Below are 23,180 nucleotides of genomic sequence, written 5' to 3'. Positions count from 1 at the left end.
TGACTTCTTTGAATGTTTAATATCCATACACTTCAGAGAAAGTAATTTATGACTTAACCTCAGCTGAAACAGATTGTAATCTTCATTACTATGTCCTCTGCAGAACTGATGAGCAACTCAAAACACCAAGTGACTTTTAGTTGTCATTTGAACAGATGGTGTACATTTGCACTGATTGCTCTATGACTCCATGTAGGACAACAAGGGCTTGAAAAGTTCACCATGGAGAAGCAAGAAGCCTTACAGACCCGTGTCATCAACTCCTAAAAAAATTTATGTTTTGATGATCTTTCCCTTCCTCCTACCTTACATAGATTATGTTTTAACTTCCATTGTTGAAAAATCCTAATCCTAGTTGCAATGAAAACATCTAGTTAGATAAAATGTCATATGTGATTCTAGAACCCCAGAAACCAACCACTTACTAAGACAAGGAAAAGGTGTATCCCTGGTGAGTAATTGTATGGTAACCTGAGTACTAGGATTTTTATACTTTTTTTTCTGAAGCAGTTACAGATCTCTATCAGAAACAACAATTTTCCCATTCTCATGCAAATATTGCCTATTTTTGAAAGAGAGAGAATAAAGATAAACAGAGATAAAGATAAGGAAAAAGAGAGGATAAAGATAAAAAGAGAGGATAAATTCCTTTCGGTATTTAGCAAAAGGCCTTTAAAAATTCAGGTTTTCAGTCACCTGACTCCACTTATTGTTCCAGACACAGTGGCAGCCCAGTAAAACAGTAGCTGTCAAAACGGAAATCTGTAGTGAGAAGCAAGAAGCTACCAGCAGGTAAGAAGTAGGAAGGTGCTACAATTCAACTGAATGCACATTTTACCAGCAGTCACTTTTCCTTTTAACATCCCCACATAGTTTAAACACAGAATACAGCACTTGATGGTTAATTAATCCAAACAAAACTTAAAGATTTGAAAGGATCTGAAAAATTACATATCCATGCCTTTGGTTAAAAAATTTCAGTGACGAAAGCTTTCAGCTTCACTGATCTGTCCAGTAATTGCCTCTGTGCTGCTATGACAGAAGATGAGCAAACATTGCTAGAATTGCCCTGTACCTTGCAAATGGTTAGTAGGTATTCTGTATTCCTTCTGGATTTAAATGTACACACAGTAACTTACATAAAGTTAGCTACCCATGAACCACACAACTCAAATTAAAAGAAGCCTTGCAAAATCTTTCTTCTTCTGTTCTTGCAACTCCAGGAGGGCTTTAAGATGCACCCTGCTCATACTTCTATTGTTCTAACATTCAGCTCTTTCAGATACAAATTTAAGCAACCATATAACACAGTCTCCTTTGAACTCTTGCTGCTGCAGCTTTCTTACCCCAGACACGATCCTAGCCTTTCAATTGACTGCAAATGTGAAAACAAACCTGATAGTTAGCATTGTTTATTTAGTATTATATAGCAGGATTTTAATCAATAGAGCAGAAAAGCTTTTTTTCTTTCCACCAAAAACTGTTCGGTCCTCCATATCTTCCACTATTTGATTGCCTCAATTCTTACACTGAATTCTTGAAACTTCAGTTTTGAAAACATTTTCCCTCTTTTTTTTTTTCCTTTTTCTCTCTCAAAACAAATACAATTGTTAAAGTTAAGAAATAGAGGAAGGGACACTAGAATGCAATACAAAATCAGGACCACCTGAGCTGGTACTTGCAGGTGTTAAAAGAGAGCAAAAGCAGAGGCTTGTATGTGTTACTTCCAAAGACTGCAAGATTTCTCCTTGTTAAAAATACAGTAGAACGCTCTATTAAAAGCTTCCTTTTTCTTAACAAGGAGAAATACAAATCATTTCAATAATACATCAACCCATTAAGAGCTGGAATACAGCTACACTTGTCAATCACTTCCAGTAGGAAAAATATTGATAACCTCTCAAGTTTACTCCAACAGTTTGTAATTCTTTGTAAATATACCTGCAAAGGGCTGGATTCATAATCTAAAAATTTACTACTTTATTTCACTACTGTGGCACATTTTTCAAGGATCCAAGGAATCTCCCCTCATTATCTTTAAGAACATTTCACTTTGTTCAATATAAAGGTGTTTGCACTGCTAGACATTGTGAACTTAAGAGGAACAGTTAGCTTTGAGTCTTCACTAGTATATATCCAACTGATTTTTAAAAGGAAAATTGTACATATTTTAAGCATTGTATCAAATTTAGACACCACTGATAATTTTATAGCAGACAGTATTCTGCAAGTACTTTATGTTTAGAAGATACAGAGAACAGTGAATGTAAATAGCAGAGAACTCTGGCTTTATTATGCAAGGCATACAATAACTTTCTTGTAACTAGACATTAATGCAAATGAAACATAATCTGTTTTCACAGTGACCATTGTCAAAGTTTTATAGGAAACACCTGTTGCAACTACTCATCATTGCTTTAAGACCTCAAGTACAATAGCAGAGGATAGAGGGAGATACTCAGATCACCTGCACTGACAACATTTATGACAAAGTCTGAGCAATACCAAATAGCACTGCAGAGCAGAGACAGTTTTCTTGACTCATTAACTTTTGGATTTCCAACACTGCCTGGCTCAACGTAACGTGAAGAATCTGAGGGTGCCAAAAGAAGTTGTGATGTCTACTACACCTGCATCTTGAGCTCCACTAGCTTAATCAAGAACTCAAACAACAGGCTGTGCCAATCCAGCTCTGGCTTGCTGTGTTTCTGTTCCTCACTCCTCGCTTTGCTATGCGCATCTGCCCCTTTCCTTGAACAAACACACCAGTCTGAGCACACAGTCAGCCTGTTCAAAGAGCTGACTCAGTCCAAAACTAAGCTAAGATACAATTATGTATTTGCCCAAACGCTCTAAAGTACAGAAAACCCCAAGAGATGATAAAACTCACATCAGTACACTTTTACTTCTCATTGATAAAACTGACTGTACAAATCAAGACAACCTAATCAAATTCAACACCATTTTACCTGCAAAAGGTTTGATTATTTTTAATAAGCAGGAACACAACAGTCCTAATATTTGGAGACAACACAGTAACATCTGACTCTTCTGTTATGAGGACTTGCTATTCTCTTCGCTAAATTCCTCGGACTGTGTCAAGTAAACTACTAAAATGTATTAGTCCTAGGCTGAACATAGTAAAGCCAAAAGTTTCAAATTTTCAGTGATACAAGAATTCTCACTTCCACTTCTTTACTGAGTAGAATCTTTAGAATAAATGAAATATTAGGAACTTAAGCATTTTTAAAATAAAATTAATCTTTAGTTCAGTATGTTGATGACAGTAAAGAATAGTATCTGAAGTGGCCAATTCTGTCTTTTCAGGTGCTTTTAAAGGAGAAATCTACAGTACTTCATGTATCAATTTCAGTTTTAATGCCTTACAGATAAACATATTGTGAAAAACTATTTTGATTGCAACAGTAGCATGGAACTTTTCAAATCCTACCACGAAGCTCCTAGCCTGAATTATGTCACCTACCTTTAAGCCAAGCTACACTGCTGCTTGTTTGCCATCTTCCTCTCTCCCTCTCCTTCCAGCAGTGACAGCCATACTAAAATACCAGGAGAAAATCATCACTTATTAGAGAGGGTGCACTTGTCATGAAGCAGCATCGTCTCCTATTCTAGCAGGCCCTTCTTTAGTATCAGCCCTATAGGCCTCGTGCAGCCCACATATTTCTCATCTTTCATTCAAGTATCATCCATCATCATTTCATTCTCATCTCTCATTCAAGTATCATCCATTACACATTACAAACTTCCCTTGAAAGACAGTGGACAGCCAGCCTCTCCATCGATGAGCAACAGAGCAGCTGAACTGTCAAGACACTGTGAGGCCCTCTATTCCACAGCTGTGCAAAAAACCCTCAGGGCCATTTGCTCTCTGCAGAATCAAGGGCAACGAATAAGTACTTGTCAATCCTACAAACGCAGGGAACACCCAGCAACCTGCACACAGCAAGTGTGCTCAGCAGAACTCTCCTTTTCCTCTTGTTGTACCCATGTAAACTGCACTCAAACCAACTGAGAAATAGGCTTCAATATAAACAGCACTTAAAACAAACACTGGCATTAGACTAACAAAAGCACCTATGCTTGTAGTAGAAGAATGAATAGTTGAGAGGAATTAGGAAAGAAATGGCAACGTTCAACAGGTAATAGAAAGGAAAGTGAAAAATAGTAGTTTGAACAAAGGAGGAAGGAACAGAAAATTATTCTCCTGGAAGAATGAGAAAATTAAACACCGAAATATAATCTAGTTTACTGTGTGGTTTAATTCTTTCGCATTTATAATGAAATAGACTATAAAGACAGGGACCTGCACTCATGCAATAAACACAAAAACCATTTCTCCAATACAGTAATTCTTGCTTTTTCAGCTCTTGGCTTATTTTGACATGCTGACCGTACTGCCTTTACCATACTAAAACAGAACAAGAACATAAAAAGCAGTCCTAAACTACTGATATTCTATCCCAGCCATCTTAACAGTTTTTTACCTTTAGAGCTTTTCAGCAATTAAGTGCAATAACTTTATCCATTAGAAGCAGCAGACAGCATAGATGTTTGAAAGTATCTTTTACCAAAACACAAAAGACATTCATAACTACATTTCATCAGTCATGTTTCTTGTAGGCCGTATGTTCTGAACTCATCTTAAGATGTTTGCATTGGGGATCGGTCACATTGCATAAAGGAAAGATTCCACCTCACACTTTTGGCAGGCTTAATGAAATCATTACAGTGACATGAGCCTGATATCTCTGAAATGTCCTTAAATTGCTGTGTGTGCTCATGTAAAACAAGTACTACATTTTCAAGTCAGATTGCGGAAGCCAGCATGTTTCACTTGTGTAAGAGCTTTCACAGCCTCATTTCTGCTGTTTTAGAAAGTACTGGCTGCAACTGTCCACCCCCCTTGCTGAAGAAGGCCACCTTGAACCAAAAATTCCTTACACATCAGGTGCTTATTTTAGCAGTACAGAATCTTAGCACAAACCACTGATGAAGGCAGCTTTATGACAGTATAGGCTCAATGTAGCAGAAGAGCAAGGGGAAACTCTTCAGGAAAAAAGGCATGTGGAATGAGAACTAGATCCACCAACTTGCCTGTCAGCCATAATTCTCAAGTGCTGTTCTTACAGCATACATTAGTAAAATCTCCCAAAATGAGTCTGTATTTCCCTTCTTATGTTCAGTAAGATTTACACTTTAATAAGGAATAGCCATGAAAATGTTCTCTAAATTGCCAAATACCAACAACTTAACCAAATCTCAGAGAAAGTAAGCAATTACCAGTTTCCCTTACTACAATTTACTTTGCTGCAGCACTAACACAAGCTTATTCCAGCTAGCAAGAGAAATTAACTACCTCCTGAACAGAAGTTTCCCTTTCCAGCCATGCATATAGTCATTTTGTAACATGATCAAGTCTCTCTCTCTAGAGTCAGAAGTATAGAAAATATATATTTGAACAGTACAAAAGTTAAATCACTGTTCCTTATCCAGTCATGGCAACGGTACTCTACAGCCTCTGGGATAGTTCAGTTTTAGTCCATAAACGAGTTGAAGATACACTCTGCATTTAGATCTTTGCACTAAACTCCTCAGAATCCCTTAAAACAAGGCACAGTTGTCAGCTTTTATAGGTAAGGGAAGATTGTTGGTGAAAATAAAGAAGTTGAAACAGAAAACCAATAGCTAAGCAGCTAGCTCCTTCCAACTTCAAAGACAGCACTAACAGCCAGTCTATTACGTTAGACTTAATAGTAATTAAGTAATAGACTTAATAAAAAATAAAATCAGTAGAAGAATGGATCAGTAGACCAACTTTTTTTTTTCTGTAAAAGAGAGATCTATGTGGAAAACTAGTATGAAAGCAGACAAATAACCACTAAATGGCTTTTACGCTGTCAGGAGTCAGGCATTCACAACAGCATTTCACATGGACATAATGATTCTATGATATACTGCAGAACCTTTCTAATCCACAGCAGCAGATCAGAAAGCAGCAAGTTACAAAGAAGGCAGTAGCAAGTCATCTATGAGCTAAAGCTCTTTATATCAATCTTTTATTCATTCTATACGAAAAGGTATCCATCATTAAAAACATCACTGAACTTACAGAATTATCACAGAATTGATAATTAGCATTCAAAGATATGTGCGTTACCAACAAAACTCCTCAGCTGCACATTGATACAAACTATTCAAAAATTGTAGGAAGGAAATATTCTCTGAAAAGTTTCAGCCTAAACAGGGTCTGACAGTCCATGCAAGGAATAAATAAACAAACACTACCTTTGCTATGTATCATAACAATTGCATTGCAGGTATACCTTAAGTCTCCCCCCAGGAATTTTTAAAAGCAAAATCATTTTCATAGGCCCTTACTGCTTCCTACAACAAATTTGAAACACTAGATGGATGTGTGACATGTACAGTAAAAAGGAAAGATACAGTCTTTCAGTGCAAGACGTTAACTACTGCAGCCTGCTAGCAGTTATCTATAGGCTTCAATTTGGTTCCTCTCTGCAATTCACCAATAACTGCTTTTGGAGATTGAACTATGCCATAACGGACAAACAAAATAACGTAGAAACATTAATTAAAATGTAATAGTTGTTTAAACAGATGACATCTTCACTGACACCCTGTCCCTCCATCCTTTAGAGCATAACTTAGTAACATATCTCACAAGAAACATGTATCATTAAAAGTTCGTTTGACAAGGAAAGAAAGGACCTTGCCTAACAGTGATCTCCACACAGCAAATCCTGGGCATCCAAAATACTTTTTGTCTCAGGATGTACTGTATGTAGATCTCTTTTAGATTGTGAGCAATTGAAAAAGTAATTTCAGGAAAAAAAGTTCATTCCTTTGTTTTTGGATTAAAGCTGGGAGGAAAGAGAGCTGAAGAGTTGGGTTTTTTTTTTCCATTTTCATGCTAAAATTGTCAATGTCTGCAGATGGTGATAATGGATGACTAACTCGAAAAAAGGTTACTTATCATGGGAGGCAATAAGTGGCTAAGGAATCCGGGGGAGAAGCAAAAGCAGCTCATTTTTCCCTTGTCTTCACTCCTCCAATGAATATATCTTACAGTAATGTCAAGCCTAATAATGGAGGCTGCAGAAGAGGAATCTGGAATCTTTTCACTTATCCTTATACTCTGTATTTCCACATTCTAAAGATAAAACAAACCTCCATGACACTTTCCAATCACCTCCAGAAATTCAATTCCGTATCGACTCATGCTCGTTAATGGAGAGTAAATGCCCTGACAGAGCAGTGGCTTTGGAAGTCTACCTCAATTTCCAGTAGGCAAGTCATTTGACCCATTTGGTGGAGCAACAGAGGAAGGAACTGAAACATGGGGACAGAATGTACTTTCCCTTCCCAAACACAAGTAGCAAAAATACTTCATTTGTAGACCATAATCCACTTACATACTTGATCACAGAATGGCATATATACAGAGTTAGTCCTACACTTATTTGTGTCCCATTGCATTGTTAATTTCAGTAAAAAAGAAAAAAGGCCAGGCTAAAATACCTTTTTGTCCAAAAAAACCTAAGACAAAACAAGGCATTATCCTGTCTGTATCTGTAACACTTCATCCAAATTCAAGCCATTTTTAGTCATAAAATCATAATCACACAACCCATGAGCTGTTATCATCTGGGCATGATAACCTTACATAATTTGAATAACTGTTACAGATTAGAGCAAACATATTTCTGATAAACAATTTCTGGAGTTAGCATCTAAGATGATGCCTAAAAACTTGCATTAAAAATGACTGCAACTAATAGCGTACTTTTTACACCTACATATTTCAAATTATATTCATAAAATGAAAATTTCAAGTGACAGGATTCACTTAATACCATGTGGATCAATATACACAGACTTCTTCTGGTAACTTCTGTAAAATCTTGAAAGAATCTGACATGCGAGAAGGTGAACTGAAAAAAAAATAGCTCCACTAGCTACCCAGAAGCTTTTTACCTGGTCCAGTACCATTTATGCTACCTCAGATACAAGCCTATACAAATCTAGACTAGTTTTCTTGTGGACAATCCCCAAATTAAGAAGTATGAATGAAGCATTTTATGAATATAAACAAAAGTCTCTTCTGAAATTGCTACAGAATGACCTGATGTGGGGATAGATTTCTACCTCATTCTAGCTAGTCAAGAAACAGAAGTACAAGATTAGAAACACAAGTTTAATAAATTGGTATGCAAATAAACCACTTACTCTGGCGCCACAAAGCATAATTATACTATTAACAAAGATAAATTATGTTAAAAAGCACCTTTCAATTAAACTGCTCCTGCTCAATAATAGTTAGATTGAAACATTTGGTAAAATAAGGTATTACCACAGTATTTCAAATAGACTAGATTTTATATTTCACTGCAGGAATAGACATAGACTGTAGCAATGAACTTCAGAATTTAAAAGTACAGATTCAAGGTAAGGCAATGCCAATTTACTGAATCCAAACACACTGGGAAAAGAGGGTTGGGAAGGAAAACGCATATATGGATTTTCCAGGAAAACAATACAAAAATATTGGGCATCTCTTCACAATTTGTCTGAGAACAGTATGAGTATAAATCAAAGAACTTTCTTTTACCAAGATTTTAACTAAACACCTGTGAATTAACTACCATCTTATGGCAAACCAATACAAAAAGCATGATCTTAAAGCATAAATTGATTTAAGATGCAAGGCTACTTTGCAATCAGTCTTAGGAAACTGCTACAGAAAAAGGCAGTTTACTTATTTCATTCAACAAATGAAATAAATCCATGCAACTGTTCCTAAAAAAAGGTAAATGTTTATCTCTAAACCTGATGGATTTAACTCACAGAGTATAATTTTTTACTGTATTGTTTCCACATCAACACAAAAGAACTTTTCCACAAGTGCAGACTTTTGGACAGGGCAAGAGCAACTTGCACTTGTGGATAAGAAATTCTAAGTGAGCATTTAACAAGTGGTGGTGGTATGCTTGCTTTTCCCTGAAAAGGATTCAGTAAAGCTTGAAAAACAGTCAGTAAACAACCAACTAGTATAATGCTAAAGCAAGAAAGACTAAAGGAGTCACTTGCTGTAGCACTGCAACTGAGGGGGCTTTCATAAGTGCAGACAGATCCGACCAGGCAAACACTGTAGACTGGTTTGGGGTCCACAGCTTACACAAAAGGAATAATTCAAAGATGGAAAGAAAAGCATTTCGAGCATTAAGAGCACTGATTTGATTATAGTGTGTTAGCACTCTCTTAAAGTGAGGAAATAGTATTACAAGTATCTTTAACAGATATAGGTTTAACAAAAGTTAGAGTTTGAAATATAAATAATTTGATTTAGAAACGGGGCATATGTATTTTCAGCAGTTTGTATGATTAGGTACTTAAACAATCACATAAAAAATTCCCTTACCTCTTGCCTATTTTGAATCCTCAAATCAAGATTGGAGTCCTTGTGTCTAGAATATACTTTATATTGTAGGAAAAAAATATAATCAGAAAAAGCCCAGTTATTATTACAATGGAACAGTATGAAATACAGTCATCTGAAACACAGGACTTCAGATCCCAGTCCATTTTGACCTTAGCCCCAAGACACAACTTTAATTTCCACATGTCTCTATGTCCAAATGATTTTTGGGAAAAGTCATTCTCAATTAACAAAGCATGCGACTATTTAAAAAAAAAATCCCATTCCTCAAACAAATTCTACTGATTGCCACTGCTCAATACAATAAATAATTTTGTCATAATAAAAATAAAAATTGTTTAGTAAGTTAAAGTAAATTTGGCAACATCCTTCAACTAAATAATAAATTGACCCACGGCTTTCATAATGCCACTCTGTGTACTCAAACTAATAGTTCAGATAAAACAAGAAATGTCAGAGACAATTACTCAAAAATAAAGAGTTAGTCAGCTGCAGGAATAGACATAAGTTAGTCAGCTGTATTGTACCTTTCATCTTGTTCTTTCAGGTGACAAACTAGAAAAAGCAGTACAGCACAACAAATTGCCTGAAAAAAATCAGCAAACACTGCACTGGCAATGCTTACTTATTTTCATTAATAAATTACATTTATGGTTACAAACATTAATATAATGTTTGCATGCACATTGCAAGAGAAGATAGCAAAGATAACCTGTTCCAACATAACATCACGCATAATTCACACAAGATTTGTATTATATCAAGTAACATCGCAATGATTATATAATAATCAACTGAAGATAGTGACATACACTGACTGTCTGATTATGCAGAGAGTGAAAAGAAAGTTCTTAACTAAAACTGAAAAACTTTACAAGATGGTCATTTGCAAGTCAGCAAATAATGTGATACTCATTCTGGCAACCTGAAAAAGTAACTTTCCTCCTTAAGCAAATACTGCACAGACATTCTTGCCCACAAGCAACAGACACAGAATGCTTCCTATCTTAAATTAAAATGAATTTATGCTATTCACAAAGCAAAGATATCCTCAGTTTCCAACAACAAGGACAGCCTCAGTTTCAAGCAAGACAGATCCTTATTGCCACCAAAACACTAGCCCTTTAAATGTAGACAAAGTTCTAAGTTACTGTCAGTCACAATACAAAATAGTTATCTGTTAACAGCATACAAAATACTTATGTTAACGTCAACCTAAATATACGTCTATAGGGATAATAATAAGTCTCCTTCTTACCACTTTGCAGAGAGATGGAAAGTAATGGCAGTCCTAGTTTAAATAAGTTCTTCCACTAGCAGCAAAACTACAAAAAAGCCTGGGTTTCTTCACAGTTGCGTATTTCTTCCCGCAATCTTACCCTGAATTGTAGTAATGCCAACACACACCTCCATTATCTCCAGTTCTCCCCCCACCCCCTCAACAATTTCCCCCACTGACTCCATGAACTTATAACTGTGATTCGAAAAACAAAGCAATCATAACTGTGTCAGCAGTTATCTTTTGACATAAAGAACAAGTAACTTGAGCTCACCATACTTCGTCATTCCCCCTACTTTTGAATGATCTGTACTACCCCCTATTTTTGAGTAATACATGCTGTGTCTGACAAAGGAGTAAGAAGACACTTAAGTTTCTATGTAGAGTATGAAGTTCCTAGTATAAAGTACTGTTTCTGATTAAGGAAAAAAAAAAAGAGAGAAAAAAGGGAAAATAGTATCATTGATCAACTTACTGTTGTTTTATTCCTTCCTACAATGCTGGCTCTGCAATATGATTGCAAGACTTCAGGTCTCTGCAGTAGCAAACTTCAGTCAAACTTTCAATAGCACATAAGGCTTTCAATCTCGCTAGTTCTCACCTCACTGAGTATTTAATTTTCATAGTCTGTTCATTTAAATATAGATGGACTTATTCAGTAAAATTAACTTGAGAAAATCTAATTCAGATAAGAGGAGCAAGTTTTTTCTTGGCTCTTTAGAACAATTATAGAACAAGCCACTGTTTACAGTGTGTCTTCAGTTAGCAACGAAACTGTTACATATCACAATAGCAAAGATTGCTTTTAATACAGAATAACCCCTTTCTCTCCTCCCTTTTACTGCATTTATGACTTCCACATATTAGCTAAACTTACAGTCTAATACAGCAAGCTTGCATTTTAAAAACGGAGGTGCAAGGAATACAAAACCATAAGTTTACTTCAAGACAGAGCTTCAAAGTAAGTCTTGCATAAGCTAAAAGACATGGACAGCTTCTTCCTGGCTTTTAACCTACCCCAATCAAACTGCTCTGAGCAGGTTTTCTCTACATTTCATTCAAACATGACAGCATACCTAACCTAGCAAATCAGAGTAGTTTCAACCATCATGAAACATCTTTATAGCAATGACAAAAGAGAGAACATAGTTTAAACTACTAAACTCTCAGGAATGCCAACAGTCTTAAATCCATTACATCTCCAAACACCATTATCATCAATACAAGCTTCCATTTAGTAACTCTGCTTCCACATGTGTACCAATTGGACAATAGTTCCAAAACAAAAAATAGAGAAAATGTTTATTTTATAACATACAAGATCTCAATACACTTTCTTGTAAACTGGTATCATCTCTTAAGACAGTAACTGAAAAGTGAAACCTATCAGCATGCATGCTTTTCAAAACATCATACCCACGTCCACTTCGTAGGTCCTATCTAGCTTACAGCTTTAATGGAAGTGCTTCTACTTCTTCTTACAGAGTTTCCCAAAGAGTTCAGGAATTTAATCTGGAATTATTTCAGTCCTGGGAGATCATTACCTGAGAAAAGCTAAAAAGGCCACCTAGATTAAAACAGTCATATGGGAAAAAGGAAATGGAAGCTATTAAAGCAAATGTAGAACAGTTCTTGGTGAGAAAGCTTACCTATATCTCAAATATAAAGCTTAGAGATGACCTCCTCTAAAGCATGTAGGTAGTCAAGAGAAGTAAGAGTAGGTTGGGCAGCTGCAGCAACTAGAATCTGCACTTTACAGTCTCTTAGTAGGCGAAGTCTTTCATAGCATGGTAATTAATTTCTGCCATTCTAGGCATTAGTATTAGGCAAGCATAGTTATAAACTCTTAAGTCAACTTTAATACAACATTTACAAGTGTTCGGTCTTGATTTTCTATGGTGACAGCAGCATAACAAGATCAAGCTGGCTAGATCAGCCCACATAAAGAAATGAAACAGATTTTCCTCAAAAAGTTGTTTACAAAATGCTTTAAAATGTCTTTCTTTCCAAGATTTCTCTTGCAGTACCCCTATGCATCTCTTTAGAAAACCACTTGACACTTTTCTAATGCATCCTACATGATCTCACCATGTATCTTCCGTTCTGCACAGGTTCTGCATTCTCTTAAACACATTATAAAATATCTACAAGTACAACTTAAATTGAAATAGTAAAGCTACTGGAAGGGTAACAAGGTTTCTATTTCTATTCACCTTGTCACCAACCAAAGAATTTTATGAATTGCATAGCACCTTTATGAGACACATGATAAGTATCACAGTTCAGATTCTCATCTGACCTGCCACTAAAAGAACAAACATAAAATTCACAAGTATCCTACCCAAAAATAACTAGTAATTTTTAAAAAGCACACTACCTAGTACTAAAGAGACTTGTAACAACATATTTAGCACATGCCTAATTGTTCATGCTGTAAAAAGGAAACCAATTTACAATGGAAGATACATACATGGGGTGCTCCTTAAATATAAGGTTCATCTCAACTTTTTTTTTTTTTCTTAAATTCAAACCTTTTCATCCACAAACTTAATTCCTCTGTGAAACTCTGGAAGACAATTATGTAGGATTATTTTGAAAAATAACAAACAAAATATTTCCAGAAGAATGTTCCAGACCACATACAGATACTAAAACAGAATTTCTTGAACTGGTTTCTCAGAGGCACACATTTCATACAGAGGACAGGAAACATCTAAACTGATTTGATACAAAGCACGCATAAAGTAATAGTTTTGTAACAATTAAAAGAAAAAACAAACATGTGAAGTAACAAAAGAACACGCAAGTATTTCATAAACCATAATAATCAAACCTTCTGTGAGCTGTATTAACTTTGGGACATGCTAAACTTTCCACACAGGACACTCTGAAGTAATACTCAACGCTTTGAGACTAAAAGAGACCAACTTAGGAGACCAAATCTGACAGTACCACAACTCACTAAACTGTTGAGAAAACAATCAGAATTTTTGTAATATCAAATATATATATAGGAATGCATGTGTGTGTGTATGTATGTATCCTTAGACCTTAAAACAACTCAAACCACAAGCATTCTATATTTTACCTACAAGTACCACTTCATTTCCTATTTCTCACAAGACTTAAAATCCCGTATGCCACTTAGATACACAGCTGAGGTCGTACACGCAAGGGACTTGTCCTCTCTATTCTCTAGCTTACTGGAAACGGTATCTCCACCACTACCAACCGCCACCCCACCCCTCAAAGCGACCCTTTCTCCCAAAGCCGTGGGGTTCTGGAGCCCTGCAAACCCACCCCCGAAGGGGAGAAAGCATTCAGGGACAGCTCGGGACAGCTCCATCCACCCCACCCCACACAGGCAGCACCGCCTTGCCCGCAGCTGAGCTGCGCCGGGCCCCTCCACACAACAACTGCTCGGGGCAACTCTGCTCGGGGGTAGGAAGGAGAGGAGAGGGGGGTGTCAGGGTTTCCTTTCCCCCAGAAGACAAGAGCCACTGTCCGTGGGGCGGGGGGGAGCTGTCCAGACAGACAGGACAGGGACAGACGCTCCCCTGGCCCACAGAAGACGCCCTGCTCCGGGAGGGAAACCCCACACAAAACCCAACCTCTCCTACTAACACCCCCCCCCTCCCCGAGAATACAGCGTGCTTGCTGCAGCACGATAAGTTCAACTACAGTCCCCCCGAAACCCCGGACACCTGGGAAACAGAAGGCCCGCACCTCCACAGACCCCCATCTCCTTGGGGCGGAGAAGACCCTCGCCCCGCACCCTTCCCCACTCCCACGCACACTCGTGCCGGGAGGCCCCCCGCAGCTCCCCACGCAAACACCCCAGCGGGGGTTGGGGGGGGGGGGGGGTGGCAGGCCCGCCCCGCCCCCAAGACCCTCGCCTGGACTCACAGGGCCCGCGGCCCCCACAGCGGGACGGGGGAAGGCCGGGACGTCGGCCCCGCCACCGGCGGACCCCCACGCCACCCCACGCCACGCCACGCCACGCCGCGGCCCCGCACTGACCTGACGGGGGAAGGGCGGCGCCGTGTCCGTTGGCGGGGGAGGGGCGCGGTCGCTTCTCGGGGCTGGCTGGGGGTTTTCCTGCCCGCCACGGCCACCGATCCTCCGCTCCCCGGCCCGTCCTTCCCCCGGGCGCCACCACAGAGAGAAAGCAGAGGACGTGAGCGAGGTAACGCGAGACAGAGGGAAACCCCAGCCCCTCTTCCCCTCCCCCGCCAAAAAATTAAAAAAAAAGGGGGGGGGAAGGGGGGGATAAAATTAAAAGGCTCGGCCCGGAGTTTAAAACAAAGAGGCGGAAATAGCCGAGCGCGGCCCGAGCGGAGCCGAGCGGGGGCGCCGCGCTCAGGGCGCATGCGCGCGGGGCGCTCACCCGGGCACGGCTCCGGCCGCCCCCTCCTCCGAGGAGCGGGGCTGGCCCACGCGCGCTCCCCCGCCCCCCGCCGCGCGCGTGTGTCGGGGGCGGGTGGGGTCCGGCCGCGGGGCTCCCTGTGCCACCCGCCAGCAGCCTCCGGCTGTCCCGGGAGCCTAGCCCGAGGGGCAGAGGGAGGATGTCCGGGTCCCCGGGATGCCCAGCCTTGAAAAATCAGTTGAACTTGTGAGCAGGGTGAGGTGAATGCAGGTGATTCACTTGTCGGCACGTATGGCCCTTCATTGCTCCAAGCTGTCTCATATCTCAACGTTTTCCTCAAAGCACATAGGTGTCGTCTTAATCGGTGAACGTGGAAACTTGAATAGGAGCTGGGAGCGCTGGTGGCAAAACGCACAACTTGGTGAGAAGCTGCAGGTGACTCAAGCACTCCAGCTGTTAAGATTGGGAAGACTTTGGCTTCCTGAGAGTTGAAAAGTGTGAGGTCTTAGGTCAAGGAGCATGCATAAAGCTTGGGAAGCCCATGCCAAGTTCAGCTTCACACCAAGTGGCTGAATGCCAAGGTTGCAAAGACAAGTACTTAAAAATTCACCAGTCCAAACTCTTAAGACACCAGAGCAAGCTTTATGTTCCCAATTATGCATATATTTTTAATGTAATGCTTTAAAATACCTGTGTATTTCCTGCTTGCTTTCCTCCCTGCCAACCAAGAATGAGCCACAAGACAGTCTTCCACCTTGTCTAAGAATGCAACTGGAAATGGGCTGTCTGACATGGCACAGCCCTAGAAGATGTTTTCCTCCTTGTCCAACAAACTACTGAGCCTTTATTGTGTACCAAGACTTCAGGATCTGTGCTTGTCTCTAGGAGCTATGTTAGCCAGAAGCTAAGCCTGTGTTTATAGAAAATATCCCAGCACTGTAGCTTTCCTCTGTTTAACTTCAAGGGTTATGTGGTTAAACGGATGCATCTTGTCTGTCAGAAATGTAAATTCTGTTTTCAGTTTAACCACAAATGACTTTGCATGGGCTTTTGCTTACAGAGATATATTCTAGAAAGTAACGGGGTCTCCTGCCTGACTTCTAGAATTGGGGTTCAACTAGCCAGAAGCAAAAGTAACAAGCTGTAAGAATGTGCATGAAATTACAAACTGGATGCCTACTTTCCCTGCTCCCCCCCCCCCAGTGTTTCCAGAGCCAAACACTGCAGATTGGGAAAAACATTAAGGCCAGAGTCCATGGGTTCTGGTTTTCTCTTACTATAGATACTTTTTAGAAGATGGTACCTGAAGCAAGATGATATGGCCATGCCTACTGAAACAATCTACTTTAGTATACCCCTTGTGACAAGATTGTTGTGACCCTCAGAGACCCAAGGCAATGGTTTGCTCTCTTTTCAACCTCATTACTCTAACATCAGTTCTAATGCCTTTGGCAATGCCATTAAAGAGTGCGTTAGCCTATAAGTGATAGTTCTGAAATACAAGCTTAGCCAGTGACTAGAGCATCTAAGATCATAACTGAGTAGATATGAGTGCCTATTTGAACGGCAGCACTTGGTATTAGGAGAGAAGTGAAACTTTTTGTTAGCATTGCAGTCAGTGAGCTGTGATCAAACTACAAAAGTTCAGAGAATGACTTGGGGGGAACTAGAAATAGCATTTAAAGGATTCTTTCTGTTAGCTTTACATGAGTTATCCTCACAGTTTTCACACAAAAAAAAGCATAACGTGAACACAGGTAAATTGAAGCTCTAGCTTCTGGAACCATGTATTTCCTAGCTAAGATAATTCATGGAAGATAATCCATGTGAGACCTCTTGACAGGAATAAAAACCCAAACATTTCAGGTCAGAGAAGTTCAGTTTCTCCTTTAGGACTTCTAACAGTGAAAAGGTATTGGTCAGCAAGAGCACTTTAATGGTAATGGTACAAACAGGGAAATGGCTAGAAACCCAACAAAACAGGATATTTTCATGAACAGTAGTGAAGCACAAAGTAGGCAAATATATGACAAAATTATTCTAGTTTAAGACCATAACACAGTGTTCACAAACAGCAAAGTTGAGAATTAATATTCCCAGTAGTTGCTCAGTTCCTTTCCAGAGCAATAGAGCTGTATCGATCCTGTAGGTCTGTGGACTAGACTGGTTGCATCTAACAGTGCTGAGAGAGCCTGTTGATACCATTGTAAGGCTACTCCCTCTCTGTTACCTTTGCAAGATCATTATGACCAGGGGAGTCCCCCAGTACTGGCAAATGGTAAATATTTCACCCACCTTTCAAAACAGCAAGAAAGGTAATTGAGGGAACTACAGCCTCACTTTGGTCCCTGGGAGAATCATGGACCAAGTCCACCCATGCCATTTCTGAACACATGCAGGAGAAGAACATGTCTTGCCAAAGGTAAATCAGGGTGGACCAACCTGGTCTTCTATGATGAAATGACTGGGTTTGTGGATGCAAGGAATGTGGTGGATGATGTGTACTTAGACTTTAGCAAGGCTTTTGATACAGTCTCCCACAATATGCTTGCCCCACATTAAGACATTATGGCCTGGATAAGTGAACTACTGGATGGGTGAAATATTGGCTGGATTGTTGGTCTGAAAGAATACTGGTTAATGGGTTGTATTCTGTCTGAAGGCTGGTGACAGCATGAAGTTCTTCAGCAGTTTTCCCTGGGACCTGTATAATATCTTTGTCAATGACTTGGACACGCAGAAATAAGTCTGTGGACAACAGCAAACTGGGAGTGCAGTCTATATGTCTGAGCATAGGGCTGTCATTAGGAGGGGCCTAAACAGGCTGTAGGAATAAAATTCAACAAATACAAAGTCCTGCACCTGGAACAGACTTAACTTCCTGCAGCGATACAGGCTGGGGTGTGACCAACTAGCTGGAAAGCAGGTCTGTTGAAAACGCTTTGTGAATTCTTGGCAACAATAGGCTAAACATGAGCCACCAGTGTGCCCTGGCACTGATGAGAATTAACAGCATCCTGGGATGTATTAACAGGCCAGTACATTGGGGGACGTGATTGTTCCTCTTTACGTAGTACTTGTTAGAATGAGTCTGGCATAGCGCATCCAGTTTTGGGTGCACCAATATGAGAAAGATACTGATAAACTTGATCAAGTCCAGCAGAGGCCACCAGGATGGTGGTGGGTCTGGAGAACATGTCCTGCAAGGAGAAGCTGAGGGAAGTGACTGATAAGCTTGATGAAGTCTAGCAGAGGCCACTAGGATGGTAGAGGGTCTGGAGAACATGTCCTGCAAGGAAAAGCTGAGGGAAGTGACTAATAAGCTTGATGAAGTCCAGCAGAGGCCACCAGGATGGTAGAGGGTCTGGAGAACATTTCCTGCAAGGAGAAGCTGAGGGAACTGGAATAGTTCAGCCTGGAGAAGAGGTGGCTTCAGGGGGACCTAATGGCAGCCTTCAACACTTACAAGGAGGTCACCTACAAAAAGCGGAGACAGACCCTTTAGTGAGGCAAATGGCAGGAGAATGTAAGACAGTGGTCATAAAATGAATCAGGGAAGATTCTGATGGGACAGAAAGGAAAAAAGAAGATCACTATGAGGACAGTTAAACTTTGGAAGAGGTTTCCCAGAGAGGCTGTGCAATGTGCATCTTTGGAGATTTTCAAGACCAGGCTGGACAAAGCCCTGCTTTAAGGAAGAGTTTGTACTAGAGACCTCTGGATGTCCCTTCCTATCTAAATGTTTCTGTAATTCTGGGATTAATTGTCAAGCAGAGAAATCAAAATTGTCCAGGTAAAGAGTATCTAAAGAGTATCTAAAATGGATGAATTGTCCTGGGAAGGCAGAGCAACTTTCTCAAACTGCTCAAGAGCAACATTGCCTTTTAGATGATGTGTGAATAGGCTGATCTAGGTGACTAAACTTTGTCAGTGAACTGTTGGCTGCTTTTTCCATGCTTCACCTTTCACCTTGGCTGCTATTAGCTCCCAACAGGCCCTCACCAATTACTGCCACTCTGAGTACAGATACTTACCTGTTAGTTGCAACTGAAAACTCGGAGCATTTCTAATCACCACCTTTCACACTCAGTCTTTCCCAGTCATAAATCTTCAGTCAGCACTGGATTCACTTAGATTTCTTCATTCAGGTTCAAATAGCAGGCAGCAAGCAAAACACTGTGGTAGTAACCGAAGTTCTCAGAGCTGGGCCCCAAACATCTTGCAGCCTAAAACCAAAGAACTCAAACATTGACCAGTTTTTGTCTTCTAGATGAAGGTACCATGCACTGATTATTTGAGTAACCTATTCTTACGGGAAGTATCTACAAGATTTGGGCATTAGCAACACAAAATGATCACTTCAGAACACACACACTATATATACATTTATATAAGTATATATGTACATAGATATAGATATATATGTAAAATCCTATATTTTGACATCTCCTTTTTTACACATCTTCCTTTTACTCTATCAGGTTTATTTTGTTTATATCTGCACACACACGTGTACCAAATTCCCCTCAAATGCATGTATGTTACAGGCCTGCATTGTATTGCATTAGCCTGCACTCAACCTTTGCATTGAGTATAAAACACTTCTCATCACCAACTTTTGCAAAGTTACGATGCCTTTAATTTAAAGTTTCAGTTCCTGGAGATGCATGACACAAGTTCCTGTTCATGCAAGAATATCCAGATTTATTTTACAAACTTGCAGATCATATAGTTTTAGAGAAATGCTTAGATAATGTGACTAGGCTTCAAGTGTTTTAATAACAACAATTATATACAAGTGCTGGTCTAGCATTAAGTCAGTCATTATATTTTGGGAATGGAATAATGGTTTTTAAAATCTTGAGGGGACACCACTGACATTTCTGACTGATTTTGTTGTGTTTCCAGCTACATAAGCCTCCGTTCTCCTGCTAATGACCGGAGAAGTCTCTTAACAATAAACAGATGGTGCATAGCATTTTATGATAGTATTGCAGAATGGATGAGGTTGGAAGGGACCTTTGGAGACTGCCCAGGACAGCTTCCCTGCTCAAAGGAAGGTCAGGTGGAGCAGGCTGACTTGCTTCTTCTATTTATCACAAGATCAAACACTGCCGTTCTTACATTGTAGGTTCTGCATGAACATCCTAATGACTGAATGATAACTTCATCCTTGCTCAGGAGCCACTGGGAACCAATCTTCTGAATGTACTTTTACCACAAGTAAATTCTGGCTTCAGAGATGTAGTCTATTAATCCTCTAATTTAAAAACGAAGACCTAGAGGTCCTTTACAGGAGGAGATATGATTTAGCATCCCCTATGGACACAGCTGCATAGGTGACAAGCCAGACAACCAGAGGAACTGGCTAAAGAACATCTGTTGCTTCAGCAATGAAACAGCTGAAGCAGATGAAAGCTATGTTTCGTGTAGCCAGCGCACGCCATGTCATGCAGCTCTAGATGGCTCAGTATGAAGAACTGTTTGCTAAGTGGCCTTTCTGGTACTACCATTAAGTCCCCTTCATGTGCTTTGCCAGCAATGCTGGCCTTAGAAGTTCACTTCCTCCCCCTTTCCCCAGCCATTTGCTAGGAGGATGAGGTAGGACCATTGAAGGTCATTTGATCTACCAAGGGATACGAGCAATGGTGTCTGTACTGTGTAAGCTTCTGACAAGTGAGTCGTGAAGACATACAATGTCCATCCTCTGAGGGTTTCAAATAGGTTTGACAACCTAGCCTTGCTTTGTTGGTCTGATTATTAGAAAGTATTTCCCAGTTTTTAACCTTGCTCTTCCTGCTAAGATTTTAGTAGACAAAGCAGTTCATACCCTTTGTCTTTGCAAAGACTTGTGACATATCTGTCATAACCACCAGTCAGTCTTCTCTTGACTAAATAACCACTTTTTCCCTCATTTTGCATCCTAGATTTTGAGCTTGCAGACTTCTGTGTTTCTTTGACACAGTTTTCCCAGTTATCTGCCCCAATAGACCTTTCTTCCTCTTCAAAAGACCTGCCATTTCTTTCCAAGACAGACAAACACCTTGCCTTCCCTCAGGAAAGCACCTTTAACAAGATCTGCTTTCACCATCCAGATGCTTTGCTCTAATATGTACAAACCCAGAGATGCAGTTTGTTGACACAAATCTCACTTGGGACCCACACTCTCCCAGAAACACTATGACAAACAGGGAAGTATAGTGTGTCATACTAATCTTGTACTGGGGAGCTGTAAATCAGAGGCAACTTGGAGGTTCGCTGCCCCACAAATTCAGACACATTCTGAAGTATTAATCAACGTTTTGTTGCAGATGTACTTTAGTTTAAGTGTACTCCATAATAGTTTTTAACTCCGTAACTGTTGTGCAACTTCCTTCATCTATAAAGCAGTAAGATACTTCTATTTCTTTCAATAATCGTTAATCTTTGGGTTTGGGGGAGTTGATATCTTTCTCCCTGTTGTCCCTGCTGTAGAATTGACAAGGCGTGCTGTCTCACCCTCTACCTGAACAGTTTTATCCCTATTCTGATCTGCAGCATTTTTTATGATTGAAGGATACCGTAAAATCCAGAGAGATTTAAACCCAAGAGACAGGTATTTAACTATACCCTCAGTCATTCCAACCCACCTGAGCTCTTCAATCCTCACTGTTACTTGGCTTTCAAATTCCTCCATTTCCCATGGCAAAAAAAATCCCTGGTTTTCTCTCTAGTGTCAAACTCAAATAAATCAGGTTCATTAAGCCCTCTAGCTAAATCTACTCAACTGTACAAGACAAACTGATTCAGCAATCATTTGGAAAAGATGAAACACACTATTTTAGCAAATACCAGCCACTTAATGTTACTCTAGGCTTACAAATATTCCCACTGGTAAGTGAAAGATTAAGGCTTTTGGCAAAGCATGTCAGCAACTGTTAACTAGCAATTAAAAACTTCTGGTTATGTATTCTTCCTCACCAGAAGACCTCTTAGTGCTTCAAAGATGAACATTAGATAGAAAAGTGGAAATAGAGAGGGATTTAGTGACTCAGGAAATAAATATCTGTTACCACTACTTACATAAACACAGCTTAGATCCCTTCAAGAGTTTGGTTTTTAAACACAAAAAGCCTCAGCCATGTCCTTACTGTTAAATGATGACATTTACACTGGGGGCAGTGGGTGGGAGGGAGAAGGAAAACCAAACCCCACACTCATTTCCCAGGAGTTCTGCATCTGGGGTGTTCCATTCTCAGAACTTGGAGCTTGCTCCACTGAGAGGAAAGCTGTCAGCAACCTACTGCATTGTGCAAGTCGATGTGTTGTCCCTTTGACTGTCAGCTGTAGTTACTGCATTAAAGCTGAGGAGGAAGTTACCTTCCTGATTGGTGCAGTTCTTTATGGCCACCAGTTATCATTTGGCTGCTAACATACCAGACTACATATGTACAGGACACCGGTGAGATTTTTGATTGCCTACACATGTAGAAACCACTAACATCACCACTTAAATTCCAGCAATTCAGTTTCAGATACGCTCCCAAGCAACCTGTACAAAATCAAAAGCAGAGATGGAAAATCAGAAGTAAATACTGGGAAGAGGAGCAGGTTATAGGAGGAAGTGACAAACATTTGGAAAAAGGGCTCAAAAAATTTCTTCTTCAATTAGCAGTATGTGCTGCTACTAAATTGCAGGGGTAAGGGTTTTTTAAGCAGATAGGCTCAAGGCTATTAGAATGCAGCACATGATGTCCTTTCCCTTGGGGATTTTTTTTTCTTTTAATCTGTGTTGCAGCTTTGATATGTAACTGAGGTGCAAGGTGCAGTGATACCACAAAGAAACTTGGCAGAATGCTACCTATTCATTGTGATGAGCCAAGGCGCATTTTGCACAAAGAGTGCTTGGCTCACATCTCTTCAAGTTCCTAACTTCTTTTTCCAACAGGTTGCTGCGAGACCAGTGCATAAAGCTGACAGGCTTAGAAACTGTGTTAACCAAGTGGATGCAGCTGTATGTATCCACCCTGCTTACATTTATCTGCTTCTGGGTTGTCCCATACATACCTTCAACCCTC

The 23,180-nt window shown here is 39.9% G+C and overlaps 1 protein-coding gene across 5 annotated transcripts in view; it reads right to left on the bottom strand.

The window, feature by feature from the left end:
• PCGF3 (polycomb group ring finger 3) overlaps positions 1-15,109 on the bottom strand; it is a 58,072-nt gene extending 42,963 nt beyond the window's left edge. For 2 of the 5 annotated variants that reach the window (XM_072860047.1, XM_072860048.1), the window contains exon 1: positions 14,778-15,109. The gene's annotated coding sequence lies outside the window, so the exon portion shown is untranslated. Of the gene's footprint in view, positions 1-9,460; positions 9,517-11,232; positions 11,254-14,777 lie in introns of those variants that run through there. The other 3 variants (XM_072860051.1, XM_072860050.1, XM_072860049.1) reach the window with 3 other exon arrangements.
• Positions 15,110-23,180: the final 8,071 nt, after the last annotated feature.

This window comes from Ciconia boyciana, chromosome 4 (genome assembly GCF_034638445.1).
Source record: "Ciconia boyciana chromosome 4, ASM3463844v1, whole genome shotgun sequence".
NCBI lineage: Eukaryota > Metazoa > Chordata > Aves > Ciconiiformes > Ciconiidae > Ciconia > Ciconia boyciana.
This window is presented reverse-complemented; position numbering and strand designations above follow the sequence as displayed.